The 21,247-nt window shown below is 32.3% G+C and overlaps 1 protein-coding gene across 1 annotated transcript in view; it reads left to right on the forward strand.

Annotated features, from left to right (window-relative positions):
• The window catches only part of LOC127724459 (receptor-type tyrosine-protein phosphatase epsilon-like), a 234,601-nt gene that overhangs the window by 11,555 nt on the left and 201,799 nt on the right, over positions 1-21,247 (forward strand). The window lies entirely within an intron of this gene.

Here is a 21,247-nt window from a genome sequence, read left to right on the forward strand (position 1 = left end):
AGGGTCAAAAAGTGTTCACAAGTGCTTCTGGTGGAGTACAATTGTTACCATTAATGTAACAACTACTACTTGATCGATAGCTCTGCTAGCAAGCTGTTAGTTCCTTAGGGTATTAACAAACATGTTGAAACTAATTTGGTACTGCCATGAGCGAACCATATTGCTTTATCGATATTTGCTGTTATTTAATTCGGAAATCATTTCAAATTAAGCTTTGTTTCTCACACATGTATAGTTCTAATTCCCTGTTCAGGTTTTGCTATATTTTATCCTTTTTGTTTAATCAAGTCTACGGTCGTATTAGGTTTAGGATTTTCAAATAATTTGGCTTCGAATATCACGAAATAGACAAAAATTGTCGGCATGCACATCTGTCGCAGTAAAATGGGTACCGTTGGGCCAGCAATAATAAAAACTAACATTAGTAATTTCAGATGTGTAATTCCTTATAAGATGTTTGTAATCGCAATAATTTCGTTTTTTTGTAAGTGGTCAATGATTCGCAATAGGAGATGCAGAATTAACAGTACTTTAATAATCAATATCCGAATTTGGTGAGAAGAAGGCGTGATTTGGATTCGAAAAATGTTTCGGGATCGAGAGATAATATTTTTTATTTACATTACAAAAATTGTAATTTTCGGTGAATTTAAGGGCGAGCGATAACTTCTTAAAAATAAAATTTTTGATTTTATGTAAAAAGAGCGATGATTCTGGTAGTATTCAGAGAATCGCGGTGATTAAGTGTATGTTTCCAAAATTTTGGAGCAAGCAAATCCAAAGAACTATGAATCAGTTTGGAGTCGCCTTAAAGTTTCTTTGGACATTTTTAAAATAATGTATCATAAGTCGCAGGGTGAACCATTCAACAAGTAGCAAATGCCTTGATACTGAAATGATTTAAATTATATATATATATATATATTAATTTTGCTCTGAAATCGCCAATGCATAATTTTGTATTTATACTAAAAGTAAAATAAAAACTCATAAAATCAGAGAAACCTGACATTGAGCATGCATTTCATGCTTTAGATTTTTTATGCTTACACATTTGGCTTTCCAATCTGTTGGTCACAAACGTAATGGAAACGATAGTTTCAGAAACAAGCGCACGCGGAAATTCTGACAAAAGAAAAATAATATTTTGCTTTGTCCAATAAAGTCCATTTGTTCTTTATAGTTACGAAAGAAAAATGTTTTTCCTATGCAATTGAAATAAACATGTACAGGTCTACACTACATTCACAGTAACACATTAACAATAGTTTGGAAATACATAGTTTTAATTGTAAGAGGGAGGTCTGGAGCCCAAAAATCAATCTTTTATATCAGACTGATAATTAATTAATGATTTTATTAGTAAAATGTAGGTCGTTGAAATAAATATGGATATTGGTTGTATGTAATATACGGTGGAAAAAAATAATTGTTCCCTTCCATCTTCTTAAGGTTAGCTATGTCAGATACAACCATAATCATATTATGTTTGTCACATTTTCTATGTTGTGTCATCTGTACTATTATTTGTTTGTTTGTCTTTTTATTTTTGGCCATGGCGTTGTCAGTGTGTTTTCGATCTATGAGTTTGACTGTCCCTCTGGTATCTTTCTTCCCTCTTTTATAGGATTTGTATTAGTAAATGATGATTTAATGAACAGATAACTTTAAATCAACGCGTTGATCGTTTCTGTTAGAAGAATGTATTACATGTAATAAAACAAATTAGTATTATGCAGGAACAATATGCGACAGTATTTGAAGCACTGCTAGAATTATTTACAGTACCAAAAACAACAATTCCAAAGAGTGCGTTCTGTAAATATGTAAGGGATGATCAGGAAAGTATGACATTACCAAAAAACCGAAAAGTGTTCAAATTAGAGTTTCAGGTAAGTGAAATAACCAACTCAATACTTTTGTAGCGGCGAATACTACAAAATGTGCATTGTAGGACTTTAAACAAAAGAGTAATATCGGCACTGGAAAAGACCACAATGCAATACACCGTGAAAAATGCCCTGAACTAGGAACCTCAACAAAATCAGTTCAATTTTACGATAAACAAAACAACTCTACTGTAATATAAAGACAACGATAACCGCTTACATGCAAACATGAATTTTAACCGTGGTACAATAAAAATTGTTTGAGGAATTACTCTTCACGCCTAGAAATAAAACAAACTGTAAAAATCAATATAAATGAACTTATATCGGTACATATGTATTTAAGATAAAAATCTTCAACAATCAAAACCTGCATTTCATTGCCTCCATGCAGTTGTTGATTGTCAATACAAGCGGAAGATACCAAAAACACAATAAAGAGTCATAAATCGCGAAAAACCGACAACACCATGGCAACAAAGATACAAACAACGATCTACAAAGCACTACAGACGGAGAAAAGTAAACCTCACCGAAATTTGGGGTTTGTCACAGGTACATGAGAAGGGTAAACGGAATCTCCTCAACATGTGGCACCATAAGTTTCAACATCAAGTCTTTTCCTTCGTACGAGGGGTTCAATCTATACACATTTCAACGGATTCAATCTTAAAGTATCATAAAAATTATAGAATCCAAGAACAAATGAATTTGTCCCATTAAGTTAAAATTTAACACTCTTTATTTGCGTACATGTAGTCTACGCAATTTTAAGCTCTTTTATTTCATTAATGGCTTTCATTAATGTTTAATTCAATATTGTATTTTGATTTAGACACTAGAAACTCTGCGGCCATCGTATCATGACTCTAAATTTTCCGCTGCAAAATTGAAAGAAAATATATCGAAAAATTGGGTAATGAATATACTTCCACGTAAGTACATGTCTATTGACTTTATTTGGGAATCTTTTTAACCTGATATTGTTATTTTCTGATAACAGTTTACGCAGTTCTTTTTTAGTATAATAAGTATAAAGTATTCAACACATTTTGGGCAATCGAATGACATGATTGAGTTTACTTCAAGATAACAACGTAATTGTGTAATTATATTTCAAAGACATTCCTTCGTATGCATTGTTTCTTTTAGATGTATGTACTGCAATTACAATATGAATACATTGCAATTAGAATATTTGAATCAGATATTAAACAAAACCTTTGTTAATTCGTATGTTGGTACATTTTAAATGAAAAAATAATTCTACATTTGTGATGATTGACACTGTTACATTAAACGAACATGCAGGTGAAACCTTTAAAAGGAGTACCTATTAACTTGAATCTATGATAACGGTACAATAAACGATAAAAACAATCATGTTGAACAATGCGATAAAATCAACATCGTTTCAAATAATTCTCGCAGTTACCAACTGTAAGCACAAAGTATTGAACCTGCTGTTATGTAGGTGCTGCATGATTTCCTCACACTATATGTTTGCGAAATATAATTTAACTGACCAGCCGGTTTCGTCCGATGAAATGCCAAGAGGGACAATCCAAAATCATAAGTCGAAAAAAAAACAACAGACGACTGTACAATGAAAACCCAAAATTAAGCAACACGAACTCCGGCAAAAACCAAGATGAACACAATTTGGTGCTCTTAAAGGTAAACAGCTACGGGTCAATTAGGGGCACCTGTCGTGTTACTCATTGCAAGTAAATGCTCGGGGATAAGTCGCATTCGTCGAAATGAGTAAATCGAATAAAAGGCTTTTTCGATCTTGGCGGCAAGGTTGTATTGGTGGAGATAGCTGGTGTACCTGGAAAGAACAACCGACCTCCGGCATGAAAACTTGCAATCCTTGTCAATTATGATCCCAGTCGAACTCTCCTCGCCACGAACTCACAACAGCAGAAATAAAAGGCAAGTGATCATTGTAGTTTTATAGCTTGGATTAATCGGCCACTGAGGCCCCTTGAGGAAAAGAGAACGGGATTTCGACTACGACAAGTAGAATATTTCTGTGTTCGCAGATATTCCGTAACGGTAAACAAAATCATGATGGTGTCTGTTAAACTTTCGAATGTTGTATTTTTATTGAGTTACCTGATCTATAGAGCTAACATGAACCATTCCTTATATAAAGGCGTGTATAATCTGATAGCAAAATCATCTAAACAATATAAAAATACCACAGGGAAAGTCGAAAACGAACTGACAATGCAATGGCAAAAAAATAAAAACAACTTAAGAGTAACAACAGTATACAAACACACAACTAACGACTAGCAACACGAACGCCACCAAAAAAAAAAAAAAAAAAAAAAAAATCGAGTGCATATTTTGTAGCAGGAAATTTAGATTAGCTCGACCTTCATTATATACTGCCGTTGTAAAAATGCACACTATACATAGTTGTTTCTGTGTGATTGTACGATTGGACAGGATCTTAATAATCTGTTCAAAAAAGTTAACAAGAAAATTTTAATAAACTGAGATACCAAGTACTTTCTTTTTCATTGGAAATGAAACAATAAATAAGACAAACAGAGAATAAAAAGTAAAATAAATGAAGAAAAGTATGGGAATTCGAAGAAAAATGCATATTATTAAACTTAATAAGGAAACCAAATTATAGTCAGTATTGGTAGGGTAATGGGTTCATACAAGGAGCTTCATTTTGTAATTTTAAAACTAGGAGGAGATAATCTTTATGCAAGCGATTAAGTTCTGAACTTCTTTAATTGAACGATCCCGTTTATGGGAAGAAGTCGAGACTAACGTTAGATTTGACTCTTTCTTGTTAGATCGTTTTCCATTTTCACCAGGTTGTCATTCTATCTAAGATTACATTGCATTGGCCTATAGTTTGAAAAATACCGTTCGATTCCAGCTGTGTTTTTTTTAAGTGGCTACATTTGACTGCAGGCGGTTTTCTGTCCCATCGGTAGCGTTTTAATCTACTTATAACAAGGGATTATATATTCATTAACATGACTTTGTTCTTGTCCTGAATATGAACGGACAACTTGTTGTTGGACTTTAACCATCTTTAACCATTTAAGCAATGAATTATTTATTTATCAACTATAAACTGTTACATTTTATTGTAGATGACAATTTTAGGCCATACCTTATGTCATACGGACGAACAAGAACTGATTACATAAACGCACTGATAATACCTGTAAGTCTAGGTTTTATAAGTTCCTTCGAACGTATTAAACTAATGGAAAGTAAATCATATCGGCAATTTTATATATTGCATAGATTTAAAACTAGGAAATAGTCATTTTATAGCTGGTTTTGATTATTGTTGAAGGCCGATGACCTATAGTTGTCAATGTCTATGTCATTTGGTCTCTGGTGGAGTGTTGTTGCATTGGCGATTATACCACATCTTCTTATTTTTATATTTATTGATAAAAATTATTTGTTATCTATTGCCTTCTGTGTGAATGAGATCTGCGTGTCGCCTAAACATGGAATTGCTAATCGAATGAAACAGTATTTTGTTTTATCTGGTATAAAGACAACCTTGAAATTTTCTTTCTGTAGGTACATTCACCTGTTATCAAAACTAAGCTTTATCAATTTCCTTGCATTGCCTTTTTCTAATTCTGCTTTTAATAATTTTCAGGGAAACAGAGAAGAAAGCATATTCCTCGTAACACAATGTCCCTTGAAAGACACTGTTGTGGATTTCTGGACAATGATATACGACCATAATTCCAGAATCATTGTATTATTGGACCAAGTTTTTAAAGTAAGGTGAAATTTTCAATGCTTAAACTTCTTTTCATTACATGTTCGTTTTTGGTTTTTGTTTTTTTGGAAGGGATTTTGATTTTTTGGTTTACATCTTCCTTTGCATATTTTCTACATCTGTTGTAAGAACGGTGATTATATGTGTCTGCAATTTAATCAAGACCTTAAAAATATAACGATTATTGTAAACAAAAATCGATTTTCCATGACGGGGCCAAAAATGAATTTGATATTTTAACTAACATCGTCTGTTCTTTATTCAGTCATTATACCATCAGTCCTTTTCTCTCTTAAAAACGGTAGTTGAACATAGGACTAACTATTTGCTCAGTATGCCGGTTTACGGTTTTGATTCATGTTTCTCCTTTTGATACAAACATTAACAAAGTGCAATATTTCCTGTTAAAACATATGATAGATTCTTACTATAAATTCTCAGTTTATAAATAGGCATAGATGGCCGTAGTTTAATCAATTTTCGGAATTTATGTGCTCTGCTACTTTATGTTTGATTTGACTTTCCATTTCTTTTGATTTAGCGTCACTGATAAGTCTTATGTAGACAATAGGCCCTATGGCGTAACAAATTTTAAGCCTGGTATCTTTTATGAGTTTTTATAAATCATGTTACTGTATAAAACAAATATTAATACGCCGTCGGGCAAGTATAAATTGGTAATTATGTTAAGGCTTTATTGAGATACGATACCAAGCAACGTTATATGTATTATACTTCCTTACGTTTGGTCTCGAGCGAACACGATGAAGGTTATCCAGAATCACAGGTGTAAACTTACTTTTGCATCATACCTGGGGTCAATGACTAGGCAAAGTAGTAAATAAATTTAATATCAAGCTGATTTTTTTCAATTACAATAAAATTGATTTTGAAATGTCATTAGTTAAGGGCATCTGTTATTTTAGGTTGCATCATATCAGATATATGATATCGTATGTTTTTCTTAAAATCTAGTGTGTTTTTCTTATCTAATTTATCCCGATTCCAAAGTTTTACATTGATTTTTGACCTGGAAAACATATGTTTATCAAAATTAAAACAAAACAGGATGTTTTAACATTTCGAGTATATTTGATAAACGGCCTAACAGTTTGCACCAATACAATCTATACTGTTATGTAAATTCCTGAACTAGTTTGCAAGGAGGAACCTTATATTGAATTTGGCATGAAAAAGAAATTAAAGTGGAAAGGCAAAAGATACCAAAGGGATATTCAAACTCATAAGTCGAAAACAAACTAGCAATGCCATGGAAAAAATGAATAGCGATCAAAAGACAAACAACAGAATCCAAAACATAACACAGAAAACTAAAGACTGAGCAACACAAACCCTACCAAAATCGGGGTGATCTCAGGTGCTTACAAAGAGTACCCGAAGCAGTTCCAGCTCTTCATGCGACACCAGTCTTGTTACTCCTATAAATAATGTGAAGTTTTATCAAGTAATTAGTCATCATGCAATAGCGGATTGGTAATTATCCCTATATAACCCCAAATTATCACCAAATATAAATCCATTAATCATCGGTTATGTCAATTTTCGTACCCTAAAACTTGACCGAATGTGAAATTTTGAACTTGAAACACGTTTTTCAAGACTGTTACCGGTATATATCACAGACATTAAAAAAAAATAAAAGCACAAAGAACAGCACTAAAAACTAAAGTGCATTCAAGATCAAGCTTGCAGAAATGAATAAAAAAGTTGTATGAGTGCATCGGAGAAACAAGAAATTTGTGAAACGTCCAAGCAAACACTTCAATGTAATTGAAAGTAATTGAAACGTAATGCATAATTACATGACAAAAGGACAATGAACCTTTTGCTTATTAATCATAGTGTATAAAGTGTGAATAGTATTTGTCGATAATTTTAAAAATCTCAATTTGTCTATTTTAACAGTTATTTGAATCAGGAATGCATCGGATTATCTCTCTTAAGTACAATAACCTCTCAAGATGGAGAAATTTTACAAAATCATAATCTGTTCTTTTCCGTTTTAATATTAAAAAAGGAGAGGATAATAGAAACCATTTGTTTTACGCTGAATAGCTAATTTACATAACAATCAGTTTAAAGCATTCACATCAACTTGAAAATAAGGATACTACATTACACATGGTATCTAGAACCTCAACTTTAAATTGCCGATGATGAAAGACAGCAAATTACTTCATCTGTGTCTCAGATAAAAATGGATATGTTCCACTTTTTACTCGATAAAGGAATCACCAACTGCGATTGGTCACTGAAGTTTTAACTAGCTATGAGCATCATAACGGATTCCACGACAATGGCTGGTGAAGTATAAGCTGTTTACCTTTTCTTAAAACCAGAGGTCACGTCGGATATTATTGGGACTATAGTTGCTTATCTGATTTGATAATTTTTTGTGTACATACTTGTGTTCTTTGTTTGCCTTTTCGTTGTCCATACTTTGGTCAATGTTTGGTTTCTCGTACTTTGGATTATAATCGTTCCCATTGTTTTCTCTCTGCCTTTTTTGCGCGATTTGACTTTTGAATCGCATCATGGATAGTGTGTGACTAAATAACAGATGTTCGTCCTGTCAACTCACTTTGTCTTACCTTTGAGTGAAACGATTCCAAATATTTAAATCCCATGTGGGACTATTAATATCGGGACTTTATATTTGTATTATATTGGTATCAACATTTTGCATGTTGTACATTGCTTGTAGTCTTATTTGTTTACTCTTTTTTATAAGAACGCATCGTTATGGTTAGGAAGATCGGAATCGCTAGAATTTGATAATTTTAGCATAATGCAAGAAGCAATGTCTAATCAGGATGAACTGAAGATTTCTTTGTTTCATAAGGTAAACGATATTGAATCTGTAGTTTATACACTATTGTTTTTGCGAATGTTCAATTGAAATGCTGCGAAATAAAAATGTATGCAGTGTTATAGCATTTTTCAAATAGAGGCGAAAGTTATCAAGGAAACATTCAAAGTCATAGGTCAAGAATAAACTGACAACGCCAGTCAATGATAGAATATATCATATCTAGTACATCTATTTTGATAACACAAGCCAAGATAATAAAAGTCTGAGTGTTTCAAATAAATACAGGCAACAGTAGTATATCGCTGTTCAAAAGTCATAAATCGATTAAGAGAAAACAAATCCGGGTTACAAACTAAAACCGAGGGAAACACATTGACTATAAGAGGAAAACAACGGAACAACCGAAACACTAAACTGCAACAAAAACAAACGCCAACATACATAGAAACGGACTATTTGATAACAACTGCCATATTCCTGACTTGGTACAGGACATTTTATGCAAAAATGGTAGGTTGAACCTGGTTTTATGGCTAGCCAAACCTCCCGCTTATATGGCAGTTTTAAAAACAACGCTAAAATGACAACACTACGCGACAAGAATACAGTACAAACAAATGCAAGAACACTCAGCACAGAGAAATACATAAATGAATAATATAAAAGTACATTACAACTATGTAAACCGCAAAATAACAACGGACATCTCCAAACAGAATGGATCTACGCCAAAAGAAATAACGTATTTTTGTGACGTTTATATTATCACAGGTAATCAAAATAAAAAGGAAATAAACTTTAAACGGAACGATACCGGGTATGTCGACTGGGTAAGCTATGCATGGATCGACAACCATGATAAGTAGACCCATTAAACAAATCACTATATGGACACAGCATACGACTGTTTTGGTATCTTAAGATGTACGACCGCGAATACATGTCTCATGTGAATTCAAACGTCACCGTACACTTGGCTATTTCAGTCCTTCTTCTTTTAGTATATTTTTGTGTTAGGAGCAAATCAAGGTTAATAAAGATCATATAATGTAATAAACTTTTTCAAGACTTTTAACTTCAATTATTTGTCTAGACTTTAAGGTCGGTCATTTACAAATGTTCATTAGAATTTGAACAGAAGAAAACTGTAATTATATAGGTAAGTAACAAACACATACATCAATATAACATCATAATATTTAATTCGTTATCCATTTTTTTTCTTACAGAAACAACACGATAAAAGAATAATAAACGTATTTAAGACAAGCGACTGGCAAAGTGCAACAATACCTTCAACTAGAATTATGTTGGATCTTCTGAAAAGTGTTGCTAATTGTTCGAAATCACAGAATTGTCCAATTACGGTCGTATGCAGGTACCTACTTTTTAGATATTATATATTAAGTTAACAGCAGTTTACCGATATTCAAATCTTTTACATCGATTTAGAAGAGACCAATCAAGGTATAAAACAAACAAAAAGACCGAGTCGCGTGAACAAAATGGAGTGAGACAGGGTGCGTCGACGGATAAGCGTCTCCTGCTTTGCATATATCACCCGCCACGTGAATCCACATTCAGTCAACATATCTCATTCAGAAGTGGGACGGAATCGGTAAATTAACTGACCGGACGACGATGATGGTATTTAAAGAACGCGAACACATGCCGTTGGGGAGATAAGACAATATGTGTTGGTGGACATAAAACTGAAGTAGTGTTGATAAAAGAATAATAAACGTATTTAAGACGAGCGACTGGCAAAGTGCAACAATACCTTCAACTAGTTCACTATTGGTTATTCAATACGTGTTGGTGGACATAAAACTGAAGTAGTGTTGATTTAAGTCATTCTGCCTTATTACTCCGTTAGAGCGTTTATTTGTAAGGAGCTCATTCCTGTTAATGAAGGTCATATAGCAATGTTTAGTGGGAACATGCACGAACATAAGGCATTGACTGACGTATGTGAACGCGGTGCGATGTAGCAGAGGGTCTGTCACTGTTGAGAAGTGGGAAGTTAACAATTGGAAAGTCGAATTCAACACGTCTGTCATAGATGCATGGTTAAAGTCGTCCATCTATATCAATATCTATGGAACGGTCGAGATAAGAAGTAGACCTACTACTAGTACTTTCTCTAGTCTTCTGTTGGAATCGATGTGGTTCTTCACAAAGTTAGATTGTTCATGATCTAAAACAAGGAACTTGTATCTATGTTTCCTATACTTATACAAAAATCTCGTTGTCATGCAACGATGTAGTCGATCGTTCAATTGAACACGTGGAATAGTTGTGTAAAGCATAGAAAAATCAAAGGTTTTGATATCACTCCAAAAATGGTAAAGATTGAGATGGACCTTTTTGGAGTAGATATTTAGAACGCTTCTTGAAATAGTCATTTTAAACATCTAAGATTTTGAAAACGTTTCTGTATGCTTTACTGAACAACTTTGATTCATTCAGATAAAGCAACCAGATTTGGTTCATCTGCTTCGCGCTTAAAACATTTTATGCCATCACCTGCATCTCTCATTCACCTAGAATTATTTTAAGTGTTTAATATAATACTAAACATGCATCATAGTGGAAACCACACGAAGGTACAAAGTGTCCAGGATACAGATCTGATGATAATTGCATATGGGCAATAATGGACATGTGGAATGTTTGGTAATTTAAAGTTTAATTCCTCTCTTCACTATTTTTACGAACGCCATTACGAGTTGGGTGACCGTTATGGAATATCAATGTCACAGGTTACCACAGATATGTTCCAATTGCCGTAACCTCGATCCCGTTCTCTTTTCCTTGATTGTGAAATCGCCGAATGAGATTTACCATCAGATTTGTACTTTCATGTGTAACACGATGGGTGACACGTGTGGAGCAGAAACTGCTCACCCTTTCGAATATCTGTATTCCCATCTACACGGTTTTTGGTTGGGTTCGTGTTTATCAGTTTTTAATTTCATATGCTGTGTTTTGTGGACTTGTCGTTTTTAGGGTTTTTTTTTGCCATGGCCTTGTCAGTTTGTCTTCGACTTATGAGTTTTGAATGTCCCTTCGGTATCTTCCGCCTCTGTATTAAAATGTCTGTGTAAAGCTTAGAAATCTCATCATAGATACCGGGCTTAAAGTTTTGTTCGCCAAACGTGCGTTTTGTCTACGAAAGACTTGTCAGTGACGATTGAATCTAAAATGTTAAAAACGCCGAAGACAGTACGAAGTTGAAGAGTTTGCGTACTGACAATAGTAGGAAATCTATTCCTAGAAAAACAGACACTCTGTAACGATATCTCGATTAATGGTGGTATCTTTTGAACTTGAAAAGTGATTATTGCAGTCGTTCTTCCTGAAGTATATTTCTGTAAGAGGATAAGAGGATAAATATATATGTATACAATGTAGCATGTTGTAGTTTGTTGTATAATAGTTGATATTATTTTTGTTTGTAACTGTTCTATTAAGTGATTTTGAGGATTTTCCGAATTTATTTGTATTCATTATACTCTGTAGGGTACTATTATTCCTAGATTTCGTGGGTATGAGTGAACCATGCATTTTAATGTTAGTTTTAGTTTAAATTTCCAATAGGCTTGAATACAGATTTTTTTTAAACCCTGAAATCAAAAATCACCTAAAACAGTTTTCCTTAATTCCAGAAAATTGGTATCCACGAAAAAAAATAAAATCCACAGTACTCATACGTCATAAAACATGACGACAAATTTAGCACATTATTCATTACACTAGAAGTTGATAATGGTCAATGCTTTCAAGTAATAAAGAGTATTTTCACTGTACGCCCACTGGGTAAATATAAACAGCAAACGACAGCGTACGTTTTTACCTCATAATGTAGCCATTTCTTCTTTGTATTTTATGATTTATTACATTTTCTGTAACATTTCAGAGATGGTTGTACCAAAAGTGGGCTGTTTGTTGCACTTTATCTTATTTTGGATAAAATGAAAATTGACGAAGAAGTCGATATCTTTCAAGTTGTAAGGAATGTACAAACTAGACGTCCAGAATTCATAAAGATGTGTGTAAGTAAAGGCTCCACACAGTATAGCGTATTTTTTTTTATGCACTTTACGTTGACGTTTACTTATCCATTAATAAGTTTTTTTTTGTTTTTACAACATATTTTCACTGCAGTATATTTATAAAAAAAATATATTCCGGTTTCACTGTTTATTTTGTACTGTAGCAAGATTTACCAGCGTCTGAATATAGAGTATATCTCCCCGATGATACGATATTCCAGAGCTTTCGTTTTTATCATGATTTCATTCATACAAAGTTTCTGATAACAAGACGCTATTTAACCAAGGGTTCCATGTGGTTCAGTTAAGCTAATCACTTGTAAAATTTTACAGATATTATCTCGAGTCGGTTGACCGTAATGGAATATCGGTGACGTAGATGACCAGGAATATGTTTAAATTGTCCTTACAACAAACCCGTCCTCTTGACTTCGATCCTGACATCTCCGAATAAGATTAATCACCGAATTTGTACAATCTTTGAGCAACATTACAGGAGAAACATATGAAGCAGGATCTACTTACCCTTCCAGAGCTCCTGCGATTACCCCTAGCTAGATTATTATCGAATTTCGTGATGTCTTTGGGTTCAAAACGAGTCAATCAAGAATCCACTATTACTTGATACCTATAGTAACTTGATAAAAATTTCCAATAAAATGACATGCGTACGTAACTCGACGCATGTACCTAATGAGAACGGTTATTGCCAACCTAGATTGTGTTGCTTTAGTTTTGTATGTCTGTGTTGGTTCTGCTTGTAACTGTCTTAGTAGTTGTTTGTCGAGAAAAATGATTTTTTATTTCAAATTTCAAATTTAGTGGTCAAGTTTTAAGATGATAAACGAATTGATCGATGTCTTTGGACTGAGTACGAGTTAATCAAGAATCCGCTTTTACATTGTACGTGATGCTTAATCACTTGATAGAAATTCCAATAAAATGACATTTACGTAACTCGTACCTAATGGGAACGGTTATTGCCAACATATGCATTTTGTTGAAAACGTCGCTCAAACCAAAGTGTGCCAATTCTTTTAAAAGCATACACTGGAATTTTCGTGCATAGAAAATAATTTTAATGATAGAAATCATGTACTTTTATATATCATTTGGTCCTCCAGATTTCCGCCTTAACTTTCACTGACATAAGATCACATATAAACAAGTATCCTTTAACTATCATTCGATCTATATGTATTTGAGTTATCGTTCATGGTTTTGGGTATGACAATTATGTTTTAATATACTTTGCAGACGAACGCTCCATTTAAGAAATGAATACTGCTTTTTGTAATTTTATTGGGGTGTAAAGGGTTGACCGAAGCACATTTTGTATGGAGTGTGGAAGCGCTTCATTCTAAAAGTGTGTGCACGATCAACACTTTCACAACCCTATCAAATTACTTAAACATGTTAAAGAAGCATTCATTTCTTATAATAAAATTTTTATGCTATGAACGTGAAAAAAAGTTTTATCAAGTTTTTCTTTTATTTACCTGTGCACTTTTTTGTGGAAGTTCGTGTCATCACGAATGTAACATTTCATTTTGATATGAAGGTAAATTGGTGAATGATGCGCGATTGTTGTTAGCCAATCAAACTAACGGATTATCGTGAACAATACATTTAATGTATTTATTATTATATATTTAACATGCTCAATCTTTTCGCTGTTCGATGTTTATTCTTTCTTTAATATTTATTTTTTCATTCATATTTTTGTGGGAAAAAGATTTTTTAGAAGGCGATTTTTCTGACATGTTCAGAAATTAAAAAATTCATAGATAAAATATTCCTTAAAAAGGTAGTATTTTGAAAGGATTCAATGTGTTGTTTTGTTAGACGATTATGTACCATTTTGTTGTTTCAATGTTAAACATATCGAAATTTAAATAGAAAATCCACAGCCTTTCCGTTGTACTCTAATATTTGACAATTCGGTGTTTGATAGATAGAAGATTATTGCATGCAGTGCTAGCAATGATTTCCTTAAAACAAGTACATAGATTAAGATATTGGTTAAAACCAATATAAACCAATGGACGAATTCAAGTACACCTTCTAGGATGCGCTCGACTTTAGTGACTCAGCACGAGGTTTTTTTTTGGAATGTAAAGGTTGTTTAAGACTTTTTGTAAACAATAAACGCTAGCACATCATGGACAAACAAGTGAGTAATCTATGTTTAAAATGTTATAACGAAAATCTTTGTATTAAAGTCTGTGGATTTTCTGCAAAATCTTGGCTTTATTTGTAACAAAATCCCCATTTGCTATTAAATGAAATGAAACAATAAATAATATTGCTTTGAACGAAATTTCCCTTTGGTATATGTACAAGATGGCACATCTCTAATATGCATTATCTTTGCTGTTTTGATATCATTGCACTTTAAAAATTTCGTAATACACATGGCTACAAAAAGGGTCATAAACCTTAACGGGAAAAAGAGTTTAAAATGCTATATGTTTACAAATACAAAAGAAATTTCCAGGCAAAATATTTTATATCCCTTGAAATACATTAACTTATAGTATTTTATCCATTTTAATGATCAACAATTTATAGGGATCATCGAATTTGTTATTACTTCATAAATTTTTAAAGTGCATGCGTCATAAGTAAGAAACATAAAAAACATAAAAATAATAAGATTCCAATGCGCAATGCAGTTAAATTGGCATGTATTGTTTCTTTACTTTTCGACGTTTTTATTCCCCATGCAGTGTAGCAGATCATGACTTTGCTCAACGCTAAAATATGAGTATCAACATGATAAAGGACCATAATTGTTCATTGCGTATGTACGAGAAGATGAATGTGAACCCGACTTTGTATAAGACAGATATGCGGATCTGATTTTTATCATGCTAGTTCACAAGGTAAAAGTCCACAGGAAGACAGGCCACCATACCCGGAAACATTATTCTGACTCCGGCCGACCAATCGTTGCTCTTACACCTACATATCGCGTGCTAAGCAGAGAGGCAGCAACAAAGCTTTGATTTATTTGAACCTGCCGAAAGTAGAACCCAAGACCTCCCACATTCTAGGTGTGCCTGCTACCACAAGACAACCTTGGCGGTTATGAATATTGAAGATACAAAAACATGTACATGTATATTACAATTATTTGAAACAAAAATATGTGGACATTAGACACATTGTCTCCTCACATAATCACATTTCCATGTTCAGTGAACCACTTAATCCTGGTCAAACCCTAATTCGGTATATAATTTGTCAAAGTTTTAAATTTAGAACAAGGCGGACGGACGCACAGACAGTAATATAATATCCCCTTGCTATCAAATCAATTGGTCATAAAACAAAAAGGATCCTACTTAACAAACTTGCAATAAAATATTCCAAACATGTCTGCGTTCTTCAGAGATTTTGTATATGTTAAAACGCAACACATTTCAATAAAATAATTTGTGAACAATGACGTTAAATAACACATACAAACACTTCCTTGAAACCATGTATCCTTTAATTTAAGAGAAGAATTGAAAAAAAGTAAAGAGTAATCATGCATCCCCGTAAATTCTATTGATTAATTCTACGGAAAGATGACAAAATATATCAGATAGATGCATCAGCGATCCGAATTTCTGCCGATCACAAAAGTATCTTGAAATAGATTAAAGAAATTTGCTAAAAAAAGAAGTAAGTCGTGTACACCTTTTACATTTCTTTTGTCTTAACCTTATACATTGTAACTTATAATCCAAAAATGAGAATATCATCTCGCTTCAGATTTAATTAATTTAATTTTTCAAACTTAATTTTGATTTAATAGTTTTTAGAATTTATCCTCTGGTAACTAAATATTTGGGTCAAGTGAAATGACCAAATAATGATTGGTGCATTTGATTACCGGTAACTGGGTCAATTATTACCTTAAAAGGTGGCTGTCAATAAACATATCGAGAATTTAATAAAAAAATAAAAAAGGCCGAGATGCGTTCATATAGATTGGTAATGTCAAGTAATGTCATTTTATTGGAAATCTCTAATATGACTTATCAACGTATTTTATAGAACTAACATGACGGTTGTAAAATGTGGAGTATGATCTGCTTACCATTCCGGAGCACCTGATATCACCCCCGGTTGTTGATGAAGCTCAGTCTTTACTTTTCTATGTAGTGTTTTGTGGACTGGTGTTTGTCTTTTTGTCTTTTTTTTTGCCATTACGTTGCTTATTTGTCTTCGACATATGAGTTTTGAATTTCCCCTTGATAGATTTCCCCTCTTTTTGTATTATATAATATTCCAGTACACATGACAAGTGTTTCTAAAATAAACTCAATTAAGTTTCCACCACAACAAAAGTGGGAAGCGAAAAATCATTTTAGGAAAATTGATGTAGGTAGGAAAATACTTTTTTTTATCAAATCTTCTACGGGTAAACCAAGGACGTATAACTTACGTCCTTGGGTAAATCTTTTAATTTGTTATCTTTGCTTATTGTTCAAATTTGTTGTAACATGCAATTTCACTTTTACGTTTTTATTTTTAGGATCAGTATGAATACTGCTATCAGTGTATCAAAGAATATATGGAAGGAGAATCCTTGTATGCAAATACTTATTGATAGAAGATGGACTTCAGCTATACAAACGTTTTAATGAACATACATGTTTTAATACTGTTTTACAATGTAAATAAAGTTATTGTTACACATAATTTAAAATTGAGATTATTACCATGGATATATTAAAAACATTCTGGTCCTACAATCACATTTAACTAAATACTATTAGAATAATTAAGAACAGTTGTGAAATAAACTCGACAATAAATACAAAAAAAAGATTAGTTTATAGAGGATATCTGTTACTGCCAATTGTAAACACGATGTTATTAAAAAAATTGGAAAAAAACGTAAGAGAACACTGGCCAATGTTTAAGAGTGAAAACAAGACATTCTTCAAAATTGACCGGATTCAAAATGGAAAGGATGGTTAACTTAATTTTACTTATAGTTTTGTGAATATTTCGCGAAGATCCTGTAAAGGAGTAGTTCTAAACCCTGCATAGACGAATGCACAATGGTATGCATTAAGTCCATTTTTCACAGTAATATAAAAGCCAATTATGTTTACTATCATGCAGCAAAGATATGGACGACGAACACGTACGAAAATTATAATTTCCTACATCCAATGTTGTAAAGAATATAATTACAGCGTGTATATATGTTTCGTCTTTATGATATTCTGCTTTAGATGTTCTGATTGAATTCTGAAATAATGCTTAGTTTTTTTTTCATGTCGATTTTTTATATAAGTTAAGAAAAACAAATTAGTATGCATATGTAGTTCCCTTTGGAAATTTTTATGTACAGCAGATAATTACATTGCCTGTTTTAAATTAAGCTCTTTTTTATTCTGCAACGTATTCCTACTATGATTCGTTTGCTGCAATTCCAGTCTTTTAGACTTGGAGGTTCATTAAAATTTCACAAAATTTAGGGACACCGGTGTCGTTTGCACGGGAATAAAATCTGCTCATTTTCTGGAAGTTGCTGAAGTGTGATAATACAACTGTTTTTGTTTGCTTTGTAGTTCGTGTTATATATCATTGTACACTGTGTTTCGGTCCATATATGTCAAATATAGATTTATGATAATTTAAAGAGGTCACTTGGACATTCCAAATGCAGCATTGGATTTAAAACTATTTGTTTCAACTTTTGAACATTCTTTTTAGAAATAGGGCCTTTGGATCATCTTTTTATTGTATCATATACTGATAGTTTTGTAGTGTACAAATTGTAATTTTGTAAACAAAAAATATCTGTAGCACATAAATGGTAATTTTCCGTTGAGCCCCGAGTGAGTTAGCTTCTCTTATATATGAAGGACGTTTGTTATAGTTATTGCACTAGTATTTCCTCACTTTGACTGTTTTTATACGAAAAATAAAGCATGGAAAAAGCTAGAACAAGTTCTTGAACTCCGAAATCAATCGTTGCAATTGCACCTTCTGGATCAGCCTCATTGGACAAGAAAAAAAAATGAAATAATAAAACAGCATGTTGTAACAATGACCATGAAATGTTTCTACGAATTTCAATAAACACTACAAATTACCAAAGAATTAGTTCGGCAGGTTAAGGCTTTTCTTAATTTACCCGTACCCTTAAACCAGTCCTTCACATACCTAACTCTAACACTAGTCAAACTCTAAACCTTATTCAAAATTAAAAAGAATCCTTACTTTATCCAAGCCTAAACTGAACATAACTCCAAACTGTACCTCACACTATTGTTAAAGGGTGACCAGGTCATCGTTTCCACTTCCTTTCCTAGCGACACAGCCTAGATTATTCAAATGAGAAACTAGTTCGCGTCTGAACGTTTTTGGTTAGGTTTCTGTTTTTATCGTGTCAGAATAAATATTCGAGGAATACAGGTCGCTGGTTGTTTAGTCATGTCATTCAATATACACAAGGTCTTTCTTCGTGAATTAAGCATACTTAAAATACTTGTCACTCGACTTTACGCGATCATGTTATTAATTGATCTGTTTCTTGTTCTTAGGAAAGAAAAAAACATTTAAAAAATTAGGCAACATGGTATACATCGAAGATTTTGAATCCATTCCGCAAGAATATTCGAGAAGGGAACACTATTCGTTAACATAAACACTCTGCGGTTTGTTAACTTCATTGAAAATATCACGCCGAAAAATTCATTTAAATGCATCTAAGTACAAACCCTCTGAAAAGAACCTACTGTTGACAAAATTTAAAAGTATAAAAACTCTGGTGTGTAATTGCGACATTTCTAACTTTACATAATTACATACAATTCTGAAAAAGCAGTAGTTTTACATTGATTAGATTTTAACCTTTGACAAGTGTAATCGCCCATAAATATTCCAAAATCTTATGCAGCCTTGCCTTATTTAAGCACTTGTCTGATGCACCCGATGCTGCGTTTTTCGTGCATGGATTACGTTAATTCGTGAATGGGCATGGCATATTTATGTATATGATTTGTACAGCATTTTTGTTTAATTTGTCAACATTTTGCAAACATCTTCTCATTATTTTATAAAACAATCAAGCTGTCTTTGATTTAACTATTTACTTTCAATTTTTCACAACTTAAAATGCTACAGTCTTGTAAATAACACGGATACAAAGGATTAGAAATTAAGCTAGATAGTAGCAATAATACCATAAAAATATGTCAACTAGCAGATGGTACTACTCTGTTCTTACAATCTAAACAAGACATCACAGTAGCATTAAATTTAATTGAAACATTTGGCAACTTTTCTGGTCTTAAACTTAATAGAACTAATACTGAAGGATTATGACTTGGCAAATTAAAACACTGTAAAGAAATATATGAAAATATTAACTGGTGTAATAATCCAATCAAAAGTTTGGGAATTTATTTTGGGCATAATAAATCAGAATGTAAAAAACTAAATATTGAAAAACAAATACTGAGATGTGAAAAAAATAATAGCTAACTGGAGGAAAAGAAAACTAAGTATATTAGGAAGAATAGTAGTCACTAAATCTTGAATTCTACCAAACTTAACATACATAGTATCAAATACTGTCATACCAAAAGATTCGTTACAAAAATTCAAAACCCTCATATACAATTTTATATGGAATGGTAAAAGAGATAAAATTAAAAGATCAACACTTACAACAGAGTATAAAAAAGGGGGACTAAAAATGATGGACATTGATATGTTTATAAAATCCATACACATAGGTTGGATAACAAAATTATTTGATACTGAAAAGGACAATTGGACAATTATCCCAAGATTTTATTTTAATAAATTAGGTAATAATTTGATAATTTATAAAATGAATCTAAAAAATATAAACGATCTAGATAAACCAATTTTCAAAAGTCTACCAGAATTTTTCCAAGAATTAATTAAAACTTGGATTTGTGTTAAAGGGGGTGCATCAACATACTCACAAGACTTTCTGCAAATAAGAAAACAGTTTATATGGGGAAATAAATTTATCAGACTAATTGGAAAATGTTTGTTTTTTGAAGAATGGGTAAAAAGCAACTTGTTTTTCATAAATGATATCATAGATGATAGAGGTCAAATTTCAGAAACATATATACTTTCTAAACTAAAAAGAAACAAGATTGGATCAGGCATATATCTTGCATTAAAAAAGCAATACCAAATCATTGGCTTACCAAAATTAGTAAAGATAATGCAATTAAAACCAAATTTAATATTCATAAAACTATAAATAGTCTAAAAATCATGCTTAACACAAAAAAATCAATTCTAAAATGAGTACAAAACAAATTTATAACATTATTATAAATGACAACAAACCAGATAAACCAATAGGAGTTATAACTTGGGAAAAATTGTTGGCCAAAAACTTATATTTTAAACTAGAAAATTGTTTTAACTTTATTTTTCACTACTTACCTGACAATAAACTGAAAATGTTTAGGTGGAAATTAATTCATTTTATTCTTCCATGCAATGATGTATTAGTAAAATGGAAAATACTCTCAGATAATAAATGTAATTATTGTAGTATAAAAGAAGATTATGAACTTTTTTTTTCTTTCTTGCAGCTACAACAATGATTTTACATCAAAAATATTAAGCCTACTTAACTTCTTAGGTTTCAATGAAAGCATTCTAAATATGTAAAATCGTATAGTAGGAT

This window comes from Mytilus californianus, unplaced genomic scaffold (assembly GCF_021869535.1).
Source record: "Mytilus californianus isolate M0D057914Y unplaced genomic scaffold, xbMytCali1.0.p SCAF_1, whole genome shotgun sequence".
NCBI classification, from domain to species: domain Eukaryota; kingdom Metazoa; phylum Mollusca; class Bivalvia; order Mytilida; family Mytilidae; genus Mytilus; species Mytilus californianus.